Consider the following 17,418-nt stretch of genomic DNA (forward strand, 5'->3'; position numbering starts at 1 on the left):
TTTCATATCGAAAATCGAGCCGTGGCACGCCTGTTAACATCTGCACAGATGTTTGGGGAGGGAGAGGAGGGATAGCCAGCCCTGGAGGGACCTTGCTGGTGCCGCTGCTCTCCTCACAGCCCCGGTGATGGTTGCAGTGCGTGGCTGAGCACTGAGGTGCAGGTGGGAGCTGCAGCAGCTGGCGCTGGGTGTCACACGCCCTCCCATCAGCTCTGCCTTGAACTGCTCTGCCCAGCACTTGCATTTGCTTCATGTGACCTTGCTGCAGGGGTGGGAGAGTGTTGGCCATGGAGACTGACTCGGTGATCAGAATCCGGTTTTATTGTGGGATATTGTCAGTGATCAGAATACCATTTTATTGTGGGATACTCTTGGAACCCAGGAAATCCCTCTGGCTGCCCTGGAGGACTCAAGCCCCTGCCCAGGGGGCTCAGAGACCTTGGCACAGAGCCCAAGACCCCTGTGCCTTTGATTTAGCTCTTGGAAAAAACAATTACCAACCTTTATATGAAGGATTACGAGTCAAAAGAGTTTAAGTAGAATAATAGTCATGGAGTCAAAACCAGATTTTTTTGGGGGTTTTTAGAATGGGGGCTCGAGGTCCCAAAATGGAGGAATTTGGGCGTGCCCTGTCCTTCTTCTTTCTTCTTCCTAGCCTCCATCTTCTAAGTGAGGTTGGCATTTTTAAATTAAAGTAGAAGCTCACTGTCTAACATAAGTAATAAGTATTGAAAAGTTATTGTAAATAATGTACATGTAGTTTTTAATATAAAAAGATAACACCACCAAAGTGCCTGTTTGACCTGCTCAATGGACCTCAGCAGGCCAGAAAAAGAATTTTATCGATACAAAACAACAAACAACCTTGAGAATGAGAACTGAAGACTTCTGACTCCTTCTTCAACCACTGAGCTGAGAAAAGAGACTTTCTAACACATCTCAGAGTCACTCTGACCAGCAGAGCTTCTGAGAGGATACAAACACTTATATCCTATTTCAGGGAGACCAGTAATGTGTACTACAATGATTAGGTTAAAATCACACACACAAACTTGTGCATTTAACAGCATCTCTTGCTTGCAGAGTTTAATGGGATTTTCTTTTTCCGCTAAACCCTTTTGATTGAATCTTCTTGCAATCCAGCTCTAATTTTCAAAGTTCTGTTTGCTTTTGCCACAAGGCATCTTGTTATCAAATCTCTTATGTTAACCAGGTCTAAAGTCCATCATCTGTCTTGTGTCCCCCAACATTCCAGGAGGAGAGGAGCCCCCCTGAGCAGCAGTGCAGCTCTGCTGAGTGAGGTGAGGATTATCAGGGTGCATTGCTGCCTTTCCATAGGGGAGCAGGAATTTCCAGGGATGTCCACGTCCCTGTGGAGTTCTGGCTTGGCCTGGTGTGTCCCTTGGCTGAAGGGCTGCCATGGGGACTCCCGTGGAATTCCTGCATCCTCTCAGCTCTCACCTCTGGAATCCTAGCAGAGCAGATGTCGTGTGCATGACCACAGGCAGAAACTCCTGGGCTGGATTTGCAGCCTCAGCTCAATCAACCACCTGAGCCCCATTCCCTCTCACTTTAATTAATGCTCTGCCTGTGTCTGCAGGGAGGACAGGCTGTGCCTGGCTGCAGCACAGCCCTGCCTGTCCTCATGGCCAGGCGAGGGCAGGGCCCTGCTGCTCCCCACCCTGGGCAGCAAAGGATCAGCATGACAAGGAATGTTTTCAGGGGGAAAGCAAGGAGCAGGAGATAGGAGACGAAGGCACTGTTGGCCATGGCTTGCCTGGGTCACCCACACGTGTGCCCCTGATTGCAGTTTCCCTCTCAGAAGGGAGGGAATGAAAGAGCAGCAAGAGCTGCCCAGCCTGGGGGGCTGCAGGGCCCAGCCACAGCCTCACCTGCTGCCCTGCCAAAGAGTCCTTGGCACGCCAGGGGCAATTATTTCAGCTGTAAAATCTAAATTCAGCTCCTTTATTGGCCTGGCCTGTAACTGGATCCAGCATGCAAACAGTACAGAGCCTGTTTCCACAGACTCTGAGCCTTTCCAAGCTCCCCTTGCTCTTCTGGGAGTCCCTTGGGCTCCAGGAAGCCTCCCCTGGGTGCTGGGGCAGCTCTGAGTGGTGCCTCCCAGCCCATCCAAGCACTTTGCCTGCAGAGGGTGAGGGATGGCTCAGCCTTTGAGCAGAACTCCAGGTCTAACCCAGGCAAGTGATGCTGGCCAGGTTTGCAGGTGGCTGTCTCGGTCAGATCTTGTGCCAGGGCTTCCAAAAATACATCCTCTATTTTAACGCATTCATTATTTCTTCATGGCTTTCACCAAGCCCTCGTTGCTCTCCAGTTCCCCCCATCCCCACCATGGGCAGGGAACCTCCCACTATCCCAGGTCCTCCAAGCCCTGTCCAAAGCAGCGTGGTGCAGGGTTTGCTGGGGTGCCAGGGTGTTTACAAACACATTCTGGGCTCATGGAAATGCCTGGCCACAGCAGGGACATCACAGAATCCTGAAATGGTTTGGGATGGACCTTAAAGCCCATCCAGTTCCCCCCATCCCCACCATAGACAAGGACACCTCCCACTGCCCCAGGTCTTCCAAGCCCTGTCCAAATGTGGTGCAGGATTTGCTGGGGTGCAGGGTTTGCTGGGGTGCCAGGGTGTTTACAAACATGTTCTGGGCTCATGGAGAAGCCTGGCCACAGCAGGGACATCACAGAATCCTGAAATGGTTTAGGATGGACCTTAAAGCCCATCCAGTTCCCCCCATCCCCACCATGGGCAGGGAACCTCCCACTATCCCAGGTCTTCCAAGCCCTGTCCAAATGTGGTGCAGGGTTTGCTGGGGTGCAGGGTTTGCTGGGGTGCCAGGGTGTTTACAAACATGTTCTGGGCTCATGGAGAAGCCTGGCCACTGCAGGGACATCACAGAATCCTGAAATGGTTTGGGATGCACCTTAAAGCCCATCCATGTCCCCTCACCTCTCACCATCCCAGGTTTTCCAAGCCCTGTCCAACCTGTCCTCGAACACTTGCAGAGATGGGGCAGCCAGAGCTTCTCTGGACATCTGTGGTACTGAAATGAGCTCTAAGATCTCCTTGAAACCTTCTCTTCTCCAGGCTGAAAAGCCCCAAAATAGAGAGCCAAGTCCCTCGGGAGCTTCCTCCTGCCCTGGCACGGAGCTGGGGTGCTCACCACGGCTCTCAGCCCTGTCCCTCTGCCCAGTGACACGCTGGTGGCGGGTGCTGCCCTTCCTGGGAGGGGCTGGGGACCAGGCAGGAGCCAGCCCGGGGCAGGATGCCGGCTCTGTGCTCATCTGCCGGGCTGCGGGCGGGAGGAGGCTGCTGGGGCGCGGGATCGGGTTCTCCTCTCTGCGGTGCCGTATCTCCTTGAAGCGTGACAGCCGCGATTGCTTCCAGATGTTCTGCTCCTCGCCTCCAGCCGGCCGGGGGGGATGTGGTGAGCTCGGCGATGGAAACCAAAACGCGGAGCAGATGTTCCCGGGGCGGCCTCGGCGAGGAGCGCATCTGGCACCGCCGCTCCTCCCCGCAGGATCCTCCCTCCGCAGGTACCTGTTGGGTTTGGGAGGTGCCCCGTGGCAGGAAGGAAACGATGAACCGGACTCCGTGTTCTTAGAAGGCTGATACTAGGTTATGTTAAGATAAAAGGTATATATAAGATACTATGTTATATTAAAGAATACTAAAGTATAGTATACTTCAGTATACTGTACTAAAATATACTATACTAACATATACTATACTGGAAATACAGAAAATACTGTACTGAAAATACACAAAGGATACAGACAGAAGGTTAGAAAGATACTAATGAAGGCTCATACTATGTTATATTAAGATATAAGATAAGATACTATGTTATATTAAGATATTAGCTATATATAAGATACTATGTTATATTAAAGGATGTTATACTGTAGCATTCTTCAGTAAAGTATATTATACTAAAGTATACTATACTAAAGTATACTATACTAAAGTATACTGTACTGAAAATACACAAAGGATACAGACAGAAGGTTAGAAAGATACTAATGAAGGCTGATACGATGTTATATTAAGATATAAGATATATATAAGATACTATGTTATATTAAAGAATGTTATAATATAGCATTCTTTAGTTAAGTATATTATACTAAAGTATACTATACTGAAAATACAGAAAGGATACAGACAGAAGGCTACAAAGATAATAATGAAGGCTGATACTATGTTATATTTATATATATATATATATATATATATATAAAAGATACTATGTTATATTAAGATATTATATATATATGTATGTATATATATATATATAAGATACGTTATATTAAAGAATGCTATACTATAGCATTCTTTAGTAAAGTATATTATACTAAAGTATACTAAACTGTACTAAAGAATACAGAAATTATACAGACAGAAGGCTAAAAAGATACTAATGAAAACTTGTGACTTTCCATAGTCCTGACACAGCTTAGCCCTTGATTGGCCAATAAGTCAAAAACAATTCACATGAAATTTAATGAAACAATCGCCAGTTGGTAAACAATGTCCAAACCACATTCCAAAGCAGCAAAACAGAGGAGAAGAGAATCAGATAATTCTTGTTTTCCTTTTTCTCTGAGGCTTCTCAGCTTCCCTGGAGAAGAATCCTGGACAAAGGGATTTTTCCAGAAAATGTGATGGTGACAGGTATCAATGGGAGCCAGGCTGGGGGGTAGCCAGGAAGGTTTTGGGAGGCTGTGCAGCCCTTCCTTAGTGCCATTGAGACCTTGAGCTGTGCTGTGGGGCAGGGCACGGCTGGTGCTGTGGGTCCTCCCTGCCCAGCCCCACTGCCACCCCAGGGATGTGGGGATGCGCTGATGATGGCACTGGTGATGGCAGGATGGACTGGGATTGGTGACATCACAGGATAAATTGGCATGGAGGAGGGAGCTCTGCCTGCAGAGGCTCTTGGCAGGCAGCAGAGGTTAGGGAAGAGCAGTGGGGAGCCTGAGGACACACTCAGCTCTCGCCCAAGGGAGGATTTTTGGAGGTGGGAGATGCCAGGACCTCGGGACTCAGCTCTGCAGTGGCACCACAGTGCCCAGCTGGGCTTTCCCTTCTCCTGATGAGCTGCAGGAACAGCCAGCACCAGTCCTGGGGGCGTCCCCTGCAGCCTGCACAGCCCATCCCATCCAGCCAATGCTGGGATGCCTTGGAACTCTGCTTTTACTTTGGATCTCACTTCCCCCCTCACACCCAGCACTCATAACAGCTATCCTCATGTTCCCCCTTCACAGAGGACTCGGGAGAAGCAATTAATCTCAGTAACAGGCTTTGAAGAGCAGAAGTGCTGCCTAAGCACTGTGCTGTCTCCTTTTGATGAGGTTAGCCGTGCTGGAATATGAGCGAAGACATTTGGAGTAAATTAATAAAGCGTTTAATGACATCCAAAAGTTAGGGGGATGGAGCATTTGAAAGGGGTTTATGGCTTTATGGGCAATGGAGAGCAATGCAGAGGGCGTGTTTTCTACATCAGCTCTGTTCTTTGGGCTGCCTGAACACGATAAAACCTTTCTTTGTGTTTTTTACCAGGGTGCATCTGTCACCCCAGCCAGGCCAATCCCACATCCCAGGGCCTGCTGCTCCAGGACATGGATGTGTGGTCATGTTCTGGCTCTCCAGAACAGGAGGATTTGTGTGAATGCTCTGCCTGGCCCTGCTGATCCTCACTCTGCTGATGCCAGCTTTGCCAGAGCCATGGTAGGAAGGTCAGGGTGCTACAGGACAGTTATTTAAATAATTCAGTTATTTAAATCTCACTTTCCCTACAGGTGAAGACATGGATGTGTGGTCATGTTCTGGCTCTCCAGAACAGGAGGATTTGTGTGAATGCTCTGCCTGGCCCTGCTGATCCTCACTCTGCTGATGCCAGCTTTGCCAGAGCCATGGTAGGAAGGTCAGAGTGCTGCAGGACAGTTATTTAAATAATTCAGTAATTTAAATAATTCAGTTATTTAAATCTCACTTTCCCTACAGCTGAGGACATGGATGTGTGGTCATGTTCTGGTGCTCCAGAATGGGAGGATTTTTGTGAATGCTCTGCCTGGCCCTGCTGATCCTCACTCTGCTGATGCCAGGGCTGCAGTGGGAAGGTCAGAGTGCTGCAGGACAGATATTTAAATAATCCAGTTATTATTTAATTATTTTATTATTGTTTTCATTTTTCTCTGAGGCTTCTCAGCCTCCCAGGAGAAGAATCCTGGGCAAAGAGATTTTTCCAGAAAATGTGACAGTGACAGGTACCAGTTTCCCTACAGGTGATGATGAAGGATCATTAAAATGCAGCAGGTGCCATGGGCTGCTCTGAGCTCTCCCTGCTCCAAGAGCACTGCAGAGATAATGTGTTTTCCTGGTGTATTTATGAGAGTGGAGATATGAGTACTTGGCCAAGCTCCCGGAGCGAGCGGCTGATGCCGCACACCCCCCTAGATGGTGTTTTTCATGTTGTTTTTATATTTTTAGCCTGATTAATACCCTTGTGGTGGCTGGAGCACGGAGACTGCTTTATGTTTTGCCAGCAGGTTCTGAAGTCAACGTGATTTATGCAGCAGCTGCTGGAGTGGGAGACACTGATGCAGCAAAGTGTTCCTCACCCACTTCCTCAGCACCTTCCTGAGGAGTTGGCCCTGCCAGGGCATCTCCTGGGATGTGACACTTTCCCTGCACCAAATTTCACGGCACAGCCTTTCCAAAAAAATGCCTTTTGCTGATAATCCCTAAGGGTCCTAAAGCAGGGTTAGGGAGATGGTTCTTCCCTGCAGATGTGCTTGGGAAAGCAAAGGAGGGAGCAGGCAGGGTGCCTTCCCTCTGCTCAGCTCTGCAGGAGAACCTGGGACAGTCTAACACCCAGCCCAGGGTGGGGAGAAAAGCCCCCAGGGTGCCCCCTGGCTCTGGGGCTCCTCCAGGGCTGCTCCAGATGTTAATCTCACATTAATGAGCTGTTAATTAGCAATCAGGTCCCTCCAGGCTATAAAAGCTCTTTGTGACTGTAGCAGCCCAGCCCAAGGCTCTCAGAGCTGGGCATTTGGGCATTTATTTCCACAGGCAGAGCCTTGCAGGTGCCCAGAGCCCTGTGAGCTGTTGGCACCACGCTCTGCAGAGCTGCCAGGGGGACACAGGTGAGGATGAGGCATTTCCAGGGACAGATGCACCTTGCAGGTGTCAGATGAAGCACGGTGGTGCAGCAAAAACGTGTTAGATCCTTAAAGCCAGGCTGGAACACATGAAAGGCACATGTAGAACTGCATAAACATACAGGTATGTGCTTGCACAAGGATACAGCCATCTCTCAGGGAGTCCTGGCCTTGTTTTCCCTGCCTTTTCTTGGGCTGGATGGCTGTTCCGTGTTACTGCTGCCCTGGTTTTGGCAGCACATCCTCCCCACCTCCCAGCCTGGCCCTGCTCTTGTGCTGCTCTGAGAGGCTTCCTTGGGCTCTGGGACCCTGCACTGTCACCGTGGTGCCTCTTCCTGGCCTGATGGGCTTTGCTGGCTAAATCCAAAGGGAGATCTGGGGTGGGAAACATGCAGGGCTAGGGCAGACCCCACTGGAAGCTTCTCTCAGGCTTCAGCACGTGTAGGGCAGTGGTTGGAGAACAGGGACAGAGCAGTGCAGCCAGAACACACCCTCCTGCCCTTTCCATGGGGCTGGAGCTGCCCTACAGATCTGCAGCCATCCCTTAATTCCACGCTGTAACTACGCAATCAAACTCCCCGGTGCAATAATTCCAAACCCCTTCTTGATTCCTGTATGAAATAAAGTACATTTACAGAGTATATGAATTCCAGATTCAGCCCAGGACTCCAGGGATGCATATTCCTCTCCTGGAACTTGTATATCCGGCCTGAGGATGAAAACCCCCCGAAGCCCTGAGCATAACAAGCATTTCTTGTATTTCTGCTGTCTCCGTCACATCGGGCATGTAGCGAACGCTTGGGCTGATAAACAGCATCTGGTTGGAGTCAGGTAAGGACCTCTCTGGGGATTTGCTTCGTGGTCAGCTGCCAACCTTTCTCTCCCTCCTTAATGCGCTTTTGCAGATGGATGAGAAGTGCAGCCAGTCAGGGCTGTGGTTTCAGATAACGCTGGGGAAGGGGAGGGGGGACAAGGTCGGGCTCAGGCTCGGTTCTGTCCTGCTGCCAGGGCTCTTGCTTTATCATGGAGCCCCCTCCCCTCCTCGCAGGGGGCTAAAAGGCACCTCCAGGGGATGAGCTGAGCATGTGAAAAAACCCTGGAGCCCATTTCCCCTTGTGCAGCTCAAGGTGCCAGGGGCCTCTCTGTGCTTGCCTTGCTGCTGCTTTCAAGGAAGGGAGCAGTGATGGCCCACTTGGTTTTTGTTGGAAACCTGGAAGTCCTGCAGGCACCTCCTGGGATGCCTCGGAGTTGCTGCCAGGTTCTGGAGAAATGTCTGAATCCGTGTTTCTTACACAACATTTTTATTTTTTTTTTTTCCTGCAGGAGGCGGAGGAAATTCTTGTACAAAAATGGAAACGCGCCCCTTCTGCCAAGCTATTAATTCTGCTTCCTATGGAAACCGAGGGGTCCCTGCCTTTGTGCTGGGATTCTGCACTCAACTTCCAAGTTTATTTTTATGCCCAGATTTGGCGAAGCACTGAGGGCTGAGGGTGGTGCTACGTGTGAGCTGAGGTCTCTCCCTGAGTGAGGCTGGATCTGAAACACCTACCAGCACCCACAGGCACGTGCTCCAGCAAACATCCCCACACTGGCCTTGTTCCTTACTATGAGACTTTCTTTTCTTGTCCTTGCCAAGTTATCCTCTGCTTTAATTAATTTTGCACAGCGAGCCTGGGAGCTGCTGGTGGTTTTGAGCCTCTGGAATAGTCAGGGAAGCAATTTAATCAGCACGAGTGAGCCAAAGTTGCTTAAGCGATTTGTAATAAGTTCCAGGCTCTTCCACACCAAAGGGGTTTCAGCTGAGGACAGAAACTTCCTGAGCCTGTTCTGCAGGATGGGCTCTTCATCTGCATCTGACTGACACTTGTGTGGGGATGTGGAGCAGCCCTGAACGAGAATTCATAGAATCACAGGGTGTTTGGGGCTGGAAACGGCCTTTAAAGTCCATTTAGTCCAATCCCCTGCCATGGGCAGGGACATCTTCAGCTCCAGCAGGGTGCTCAGAGCCCTGTATATGTACAAAAGGCCACAGCACTGTCAAAAAGTTATGAGTGGAATTTCACCTCCAACCACAAGTATAAAACATTGGTGAGCATTAGTCTGAATTTTGACCAAGGCAATGGTGGTTCTGTTTTCTCAGAAAACATAAAATCCAAGAAATTCCCCAGTGACTAAGCAGGCACTGGAAGTTGGTTGCTATTAAAGTAAAGCTGTGGGTAACATTTCCTCAGCTTTGAACAGATCAAGTGTACAGGAGGAGAGTGGAAAAAAAGACAGCTAGTGAGGAATGAACACAAAAGGCTGTGCCTTTAATTAATGCTGCTGTTTTCTTCACCATTTCCAAGGAAACTCACTGCTGATATTGAAACTAGGTTTAATATTGTGACCTGTAGAACAAGATGGTGGATTTTAAGGTGTCTGAATTATTATCATCCCCTTGGACAGGATAAGAGGAAGGAAGGGGTCAGCAGGTGTTGCTGTGGATTTTTCTGCTTGGTAAAAACATCTTCTTGTTTGGGGTGGGTTTATCCTTTGCTGTAAGTCATAAAAACCCCTTTTAACTAGCACACCTTTTTCTTCTTTAGTTATCCAGTCAGACTGGCTCAGCAATTCTTTTCTTCCATATCAAAACTTGCTTCCATCTCTATTCCTTCATCAGACTCAGCATTTAAAAATCTTTCTGCCAAGCACACAAATCTGTGAGACTTTCCTGTCAAACTCTCATCCTTCCCAACAAGCTGGCATGAGGAGGATCCCAAGTGCTGGTTCTGGGCCCCCAGCTCCTGCACTCAGGGATGCCCTGGTGCTGATGCCCACCCACAGCCACGTTCCCACTTTGCAGGGGAGGCTGGGAGTGTAAATTAAACCCACAAAAAAATCAACTTAATTACCGGGGAATAAAGATCCCATTATTCTCTCCGTGCCCTGAAGCAAGAAAAAGAAATTTCCCTTCATTTCCTTCCTAAATTCAAATGAGGGTTTGTGGGGAAGGTGTGCCTGGCACAGGAGCAAGAGCAACAGGAGCTGGTGGGGCAGGGTCCCAGTGCCCAGGGGCACAGAGCCTGGCTCCAGGCTCCTCAGGAGGAGGAAGGTGCTCCCAGGGCAAAGCTCCTTTGGCTCTGTGATGATTCTCTCCTCAAGGATCTCATTGTGCTGGCGCCTCTCTGATCATCTGCATCGGGTTTGCACCCGCCTGGAGCCTGGGCAGGAGAAAATCCCGCTCCAGTTCCCAAAAATGCAGCTTTGCTCAATGGGAATGGGTCTGTCCCCACCAGCCAGGCAGCTCCAGAGCTCCCTGGGACCTGACTTTATGGTGATACTGGGAACTGAGTGCTGGTTTTTCCATGGAAGTGGAAGCTCCCAGTCTAAACCAGTCCAGCCTGCACCCCTTGATCACCAAACCCTGGAACAGGCTCACACCTGGGTTGACAATAACCATCAATGGAGCAAAACTGCTGCTTTTGGGAGGAAAACAGCTGAGAACGCATTTTTCTGGCAGCTTGACAGTTGTGTCTTAAACAAGACATTTTAAACTTACGCTGCGAGCCAAAAAAAAGTTGTAATTTGAATATACAGCATGGCACATTCCTCCAAAATTGATCATAAAGTTCTGCTAAAACACAGGCACGGCCTGAGTAAAATAAATATTTTTGCTTCCAGAGAAGTGAAAGGTCTGGCCAGCGACTCCATTTATAATATTTTTAGCAGGTGATTCATCGAAGAGGGAAAAAAATACCCAGGGCAGCTGAATTCAGCAATGGCTCTTTGTCTCAGCAGGGCCAATGAGTCCAGGCTCGTTGGGAGCTGCTGCAGTGAAGCTCCTGGGCTGGGGGCTCTTTCCTGGGGTCTCTGAGCCGCCCAGGACCTGCTCCCTTCAGGGTGTGTGGCTGCAGCTCCTCCAGGGGCTGCTTTGGGATGGGGCTGTGCCCCAGCCCTGCTGTGGCTCAGCTGAGGGTCCCCAGTGCTGCAGCCCTGGGTGATTTCTCCTTCCAGAGCGGGAATGGGACGGGCAAGGACAGAGGGCCCTTTGAGGTTTTGTTTGCCCAGAGCAGCTTCAAGAGCTGTGGGTTTGGATGGGGTTTCTTGACTGAGCTCCACTTGCTGCATTGCTGAGGTCTGGGGATGGAAAACAAACCCTTTGGCCTTTCCTATCTCCTGCTCCAACAGTGGATCCTTTTCTTTTCCTCCCCACAGGTTGCCAGGCACAGGAAATGGGGGAAAGTACAAGCAAAAAAGGAATTTCTCCATGTCCTCAAGGCTGTGTTCTTCATTTTAGGCACACACAGGGCAGCCCATGAAGCCCTGGGGGCGCTGCACAGCCCCAGGACTGGTCACTGTTGTCACTATAGGACATGAAATAACACAACGTGGACATGCTGCTCTTTCAAGGTTAAATGAGAATTTTTAAATTTCTGACTCCAACATTTATAGATTTCCAAAAGTGGCAGTGGATTGGAGGGTGACAGTGCCACCTCTCCAATGACACTGGACAAACCAAGAGCACATCAAATTTCTCTTCCCCCATAAAAGAATGCAAAACAATGAGTTATTTACAGAAAGTGTGTGCCAAAATTCGTTACAAGAATGTGAACATCAGAAGGCTTAGAAAATCTTAAAAACTCAGGACAACATGGGTGTCGCTATAGGACATGAAATAAAACAACCTGGACACTGGAACTGCAAGGTAAGAAGAAGGGAAATTCATTTCCTGATTCCAACATTTATAGATGTCCAAAAGTGACAGTGGATTGGAGGGTGACAGTGCCACCTCTCCAATGACACTGGACAAACCAACAGTCCATCAAATTTATCTTCCCCCATAAAAGAATGCAAACCAATGAGTTATTTACAGAAAGCGGGTGAGAAAGTTCTCACACACTTTCTGTAAATAAGAATGTAAACATCTGTCTACAAGAATGTAAACATCAGAAGGCTTAGAAAATCTTAAAAAATCAGGGGGACACTGTGGCTCTGAAGCCCAGGAGTGAGGTGCAGGTCCTGAGACCCTGGCCAGGGATGCCAACAGTCACCCAGAGCCCTTCCTGCTCTCATGCAGCAGAACCCTGGCCCCACGGGGCATTTCTGGAGCTGGAGGGCACTGAGTGCTGCCCAGTGCCTCTGCACCCCTCCAGTGCTTGTGGCCAAATGAAAAGAGTGATCTTTAGAAGAGCTGCTGGCCACGCACGAGACACCTGCTCCCAGCTATAAAAATGGATTCGTTGCATTGCAGCTGGAGCCCATCCAGGCAGCAGCGCCTTCCCCAGCATCCCATTTGGCACACAGAGCCCAGAGCCTGAAAGAGCAGGAAGGGCCAGTGAGGGGACGAGCTGCAGAGTTAAAAGGAGGCTCTGGAGGCTGTGATGCTCTCCTGGTGCACAATCAGAGGGCTGGGAGCAGCCCCAGTGCTGTCACCGAGGCTGGGTCTTGCCTCTGGAGCCCCTTGCTGAGCCTTCCCATTGTTCTTTGTGCTGGAGCCTGGTCCCAGCGTGCTCCCAGCTGGCCAGGATGCAAAACCAGAGCAGCAGATACTAACTCATTGTATTGCAAGTGTTGGAAGGACTCCATGGTCCAACACAAATTGAGTGGTGAGATATTCAGTCAGAGGAAACCCTCCTGGTTAACAGAGCGTCCCAGGCACGCAGCCCTGGAGGTGCTGCCTTAGCCCTGCCCTGGGAACCTGCACCCAAGCCCAGGGAACTCCACAGGGGCCTGCAGGGACATCTGCAGGAGCTGCTGCTGCTGCTGGTGTGGCCCTGCTGTCCCCCAGAGCCCCGGGGGTGAGGAGGCTGCTGCTGGCTGAGTGCCAGAGCAGCAGCTGGGCACAGCCTTGGTGGCAGCGCTCCACTCTCCCATGACAGAGCACAGTGAGCACAGTGAGCACAGTGAGCAGCCCCTTCTCCTCAGCAGCGCTCAGGAACAGCCCAAAACAATGGCTGCGTGCATTTCCTTCATTCACCTGGAAAGTCTTATTCCCCTGCTAGACATCTGCCATAATGCAGTCCTGCCTGGAGTGTCAGCCTCACGTGGAGTTTTATGATGCTCTGAATACCAATTATTTCAGGTCTTCCTGCAGCAGTCTCTGTCCCAAAGGATGCAATAAGGGAACTGGAGCTGAGCTGAGGCCACATCTGGGTGATTGCTACAGGTCTGCTTTTATCATCAGCTTTTTTGGTCAGTGTGCCACTTGGTCCCCACTGCTCTGGCTTGGGCTGACACGCTCTGCAATCCCTTCACCCACCCAGCTCTTGGAAAACAACTGGCAAGGTCAGGGCTGCAAGCAGCAGCTCAGGTTTCTGACTGGTTTGCAGTGCCTGGAGAAGCTCCCAGAGCTGCAGCACGGCCCTGCCACATCCCAAAGGTGGGATGTTGGGATGTGCAGGGCTCGGAGCAACCTGCTGACCAGCTGGGGGAGGCACGAGGATGAGGGAGGAGGAGAGGATGGAGAGCTGCAGGAAGGCAGATTTCCCTGGGTGGGAAGCCAGGAGGGATTCCTGCAGCTCTCTGGGCACCTGGGCTCCTCTACGAGCCTCACCTGGAGCCAAACACCAGCAGCAGCCTGGGAAGGGCAGGAAAACAAAGGAGGGGGTGGGAAATGAAGAGCCTCACCTGGAGCCAAACACCAGCAGCAGCCTGGAAAGGGCAGGAAAACAAAGGAGGGGGTGGGAAATGAAGAGCCTCACCTGGAGCCAAACACCAGCAGCACCTTGGGAAGGGCAGGAAAACAAAGGAGGAGGTGGGAAATGAACGTGGCCCAAGGCTGAGCTCGCTGTGGGCAGGGGGATGCAACCAGGGTCAATTAAGCTGCTACCACACAGCCTCACAGGGCACATTAAGTGCCAATTTTCTGCACTGCTGAAGAGGTAAAGAATGGAAATGAGAGCCAACAGGAAGTTCCAGCTGGAGAGAAAGAGCCACTTGGGAGATGGGAGCTGAAGCTAGACTGGGGCCGGCGGTGAGACGAGCAGGCAAGTGCCACTGCAGCCGCTGGGAACGCCCTCCTGCCCCAAACCCTGGGCAGAACACGGGCTCTGGGGGGTTGGCATGGCTGGCCATGGGGCTGGCAGCACGCAGAGCCAAGCCTGTGGGTGCTGGGACACAGCAACCACCCCAGCAAGGAGGCATCAGAGAGAGAGAAAGAGAGAAAGAGATGGATGGGAAGGGTGAGCAGATGGAACAGCCCGGAAAGGCAGAAGAAATGGGGGCTCCAGGGCTGCCACTCCCCACCCTGCTTGTCCATGGAAGGTGCAGCAGGGTCGTTTCCCCTCGCTGCTCTGCATTTTGCGAGTGAAGAGGGCAGGTTCATGTCCCTGCACGGATGCCGGTCCTGGGGGGTTTGGGAAGGGAATTCCGGGCAGGGCACTGCGGGAACTGACGGCACAATTGGTTTGCGAGGGAAGTTTGTGAGCGGAATTTTCTCTTCTCTTCGCGGAGCAACGCCCCCGCTGACGCTGCCCGAGGACGAAATGGCTGCGCGGAGCCCGTGGCTCATTCCCGCTCCTTGCGCTCCCTCTGCAGGAGCGGCCGGGGGTCGGGAGGGGCCGGGGGTCGCTGCCAGCTCCCACCAGGCTGGCAGCCCTGGCACGGACCCTGCCAGGCAATTCCCATTCCTGGGAATTCAAAGGAACGGCCTGAGCCCTGCCCGGAGCGATGCTCGGGGACCAGGCCCAAGTTTGGGCTTAGGAAAACCGGGGGGTGATGCCTAAAGGCTCCGGGAAAAGGGGGCGGGGGGCGCCTACCCCAAAGGGGGAGCAGGAGCTGAATGGGGACGAGATGCTCAGCAGAGCAAGACCTCAGAGCCCCTCGCTGGGGTGGGCTCCAGAACAAACCTTGGCACCCTCACAGCTCCTCTGCTCCAAAATGTGTCCCCAGACAAACCTCCGGGGATGAGGGCAGCTTCGAATGCGATGTAGAAGAGCGTTAGTTCTGAGGCCGAGAGGGCTGGAAGGGTGAATAGTTGAGCTAGGATCGCTGTTGTGGCAAAGGTTCGTTTGTGGGCGATGGGTTCTTGTTCCAGGTGGTTTTGGCTTGCTGTGATCATGAGGAGGAGGAGTCAGCATGAAAGAGCGGCTCCCCAGGGCTGTTCCCCTGTGCTCTGGGCGCTGCCCCGCTGCCCTGGGCGGCTCCGTGGCTCCGTCTGTCCCTGCCGTGTCCCGCAGGACAAAGTGACAGCCCTGGGCTTCAATCCACGGGCACATCCACTGCCCCCAGACCTCCTTTCCCATCCTCGCACATCCTCAGAACAGCTTCCATCACCTCTCCCTGCACCTCAGCTCAGCACAGTTCCCCATCACCTCTCCCTGCACTCCAGCTTAGAACAGTTCCCATCACCTCTCCCTGCACTCCAGCTTAGAACAGTTCCCATCACCTCTCCCTGCACCTCAGCTCAGAACAGTTCCCATCACCTCTCCCTGCACCCCAGCTTAGAACAGTTCCCATCACCTCTCCCTGCACCTCAGCTCAGAACAGTTCCCATCACCTCTCCCTGCAGTTCCCATCACCTCTCCCTGCATCCCCAGCTCAGAACAGCTCCCATCACCTCTCCCTGCAGCTCCCATCACCTCTCCCCGCAGCCCCAGCTCCCGCTCCCTCTGTAAGCGCAGAGGTTCCCACCCCGTCAGGGGCTCGGCTGCCAAATTCCAGCCTGGAGCGCATTTTTACGCCATGACACCACTGACTGGGGCCCCCGCAGGAGCCGGCATGAGAGCTCCAGGCGTTCCCCCGGTACCGGGACAGCGGCTCCCGGTGCGCGGCTCCCCCAGCGCCGTGCGCGCCCCCGCTCCCCTCGCTCTGCCCAAATATTCCAAAACATCCTCCTTCCTTCCTTCCCCCCCGGCTACAGGGAGCAGAGACACCCTCGGCCCGGCCCTCCCCAGCCCGTCCATCCCCTTCCTTCCTCCCTGCCCCTTCCCAGGCAGCTGCCATGGGAGCGGCTGTCCGAGGAGCCCCGGACAGGTAGCAGGGAGTGCCAGAGCTTGGGACAAGCCTGCAGCTGCAAAGGTAGGAAGGAGGAGGGAGCTGAGGGCTGGGAGGCTCACCCAGAGGCTGGAGGGAGGAGGAGAGCAGGGACAGAAGCGCAGAGTTGTCCCGTGCCACGGCAAAGCCTGGAGGACACCTTTGGGCACAAAGCTCCTGCGGCTCTGCCCCGCACAGAGCTGATGCCACGGAGCTTTCCCGGGGCCGTGTGGCCGTGCCGGGCTCTCCTCCAGAGCCTCCGGAGCCGGCCGGGGTGTGATCTGCCGCCAGCCCCTGTTGTGGCTCTGTTTGGGTTGCTAAGGAGGCGCTGCCGGAGCCAGCCGGGACGGGATGATGCGTGCGATGTGTGCCATGTGTGCGATGTGCGCTGGCACTCGCTGCTCGCACCGCCTGCCCTCCCTCGGCACCCTCGGGAGATGCCCCCAGAGCCCCGAGCCCATGGAGGGGAGAGGGGGACCCATCGTGGTGCTGTTCACAGGGGTCCCAGGACGAGGGAAGAGATGAGAATCTTGGCTCTGTGTGTCAGAAGGCTGATTTATTATTTTATGATCTATATATCATATTAAAAGAATATTATATATTAAAACGATACTAATATATAATGATATATTAATTATATGTATTAAATGAATATGAAAACTATACTAACTATAAAAGAATAGAGAAAGGGTTTAATCAGGAGGTTAGCAAGGAAAGGAAATAATGGAATCATAATAAAATCTTGTGACTGAGCAGCTCACGCTGCCTGCCCTCCCCTGGGACCCTCAGGAACAGGAGATGCCAGCACGGGAGAGCTCCGAGGCAAAGCAAGGGGAGAAGGGGAGTGTGGTGCTGTTCACAGGGGTCCCAGGACAAGGGAAGAGATGAGAACCTTGGCTCTATGTGTCAGAAGGTTGATTTATTATTTTGTGATATATATTATATCATTTTATGATATATATATTATATTAAAAGTAAATGATATATTAAAACTATACTAAAAGAATAGAAAAGGGATTCCATCAGAAGGTTAGTAAGGAAAGGAAAGAATGGAATGATAATAAAATCTTGTGACTGACCAGACAGTCCAAACCAGCTGGGCTGTGATTGGCCGTTAATTAGAAACAACCACATGAGACCAATCCCAGATGCACCTGTTGCATTCCACAGCAGCAGATAACCATTGGTTACAGTTTGTTCCTGAGGCCTCTCAGCTTCTCAGGAGGAAAAAATCTTGGCAAAAGGGATTTTTCAGAAAATATCCTGGTGACAGGGGGAGAGGGCTCAGG

The 17,418-nt window shown here is 51.8% G+C and overlaps 1 long non-coding RNA gene across 1 annotated transcript; it reads left to right on the forward strand.

Annotated features, from left to right (window-relative positions):
• The first annotated feature begins 3,439 nt into the window (after nucleotides 1-3,439).
• LOC129131787 (uncharacterized) lies at nucleotides 3,440-10,830 on the forward strand. Its single transcript, XR_008535733.2, has 3 exons — nucleotides 3,440-3,553; nucleotides 7,831-8,008; nucleotides 8,501-10,830. It is a non-coding gene; the product is annotated as an uncharacterized LOC129131787 (long non-coding RNA).
• Nucleotides 10,831-17,418: the final 6,588 nt, after the last annotated feature.

Source organism: Agelaius phoeniceus, chromosome 30 (genome assembly GCF_051311805.1).
Source record: "Agelaius phoeniceus isolate bAgePho1 chromosome 30, bAgePho1.hap1, whole genome shotgun sequence".
Taxonomy (NCBI): domain Eukaryota; kingdom Metazoa; phylum Chordata; class Aves; order Passeriformes; family Icteridae; genus Agelaius; species Agelaius phoeniceus.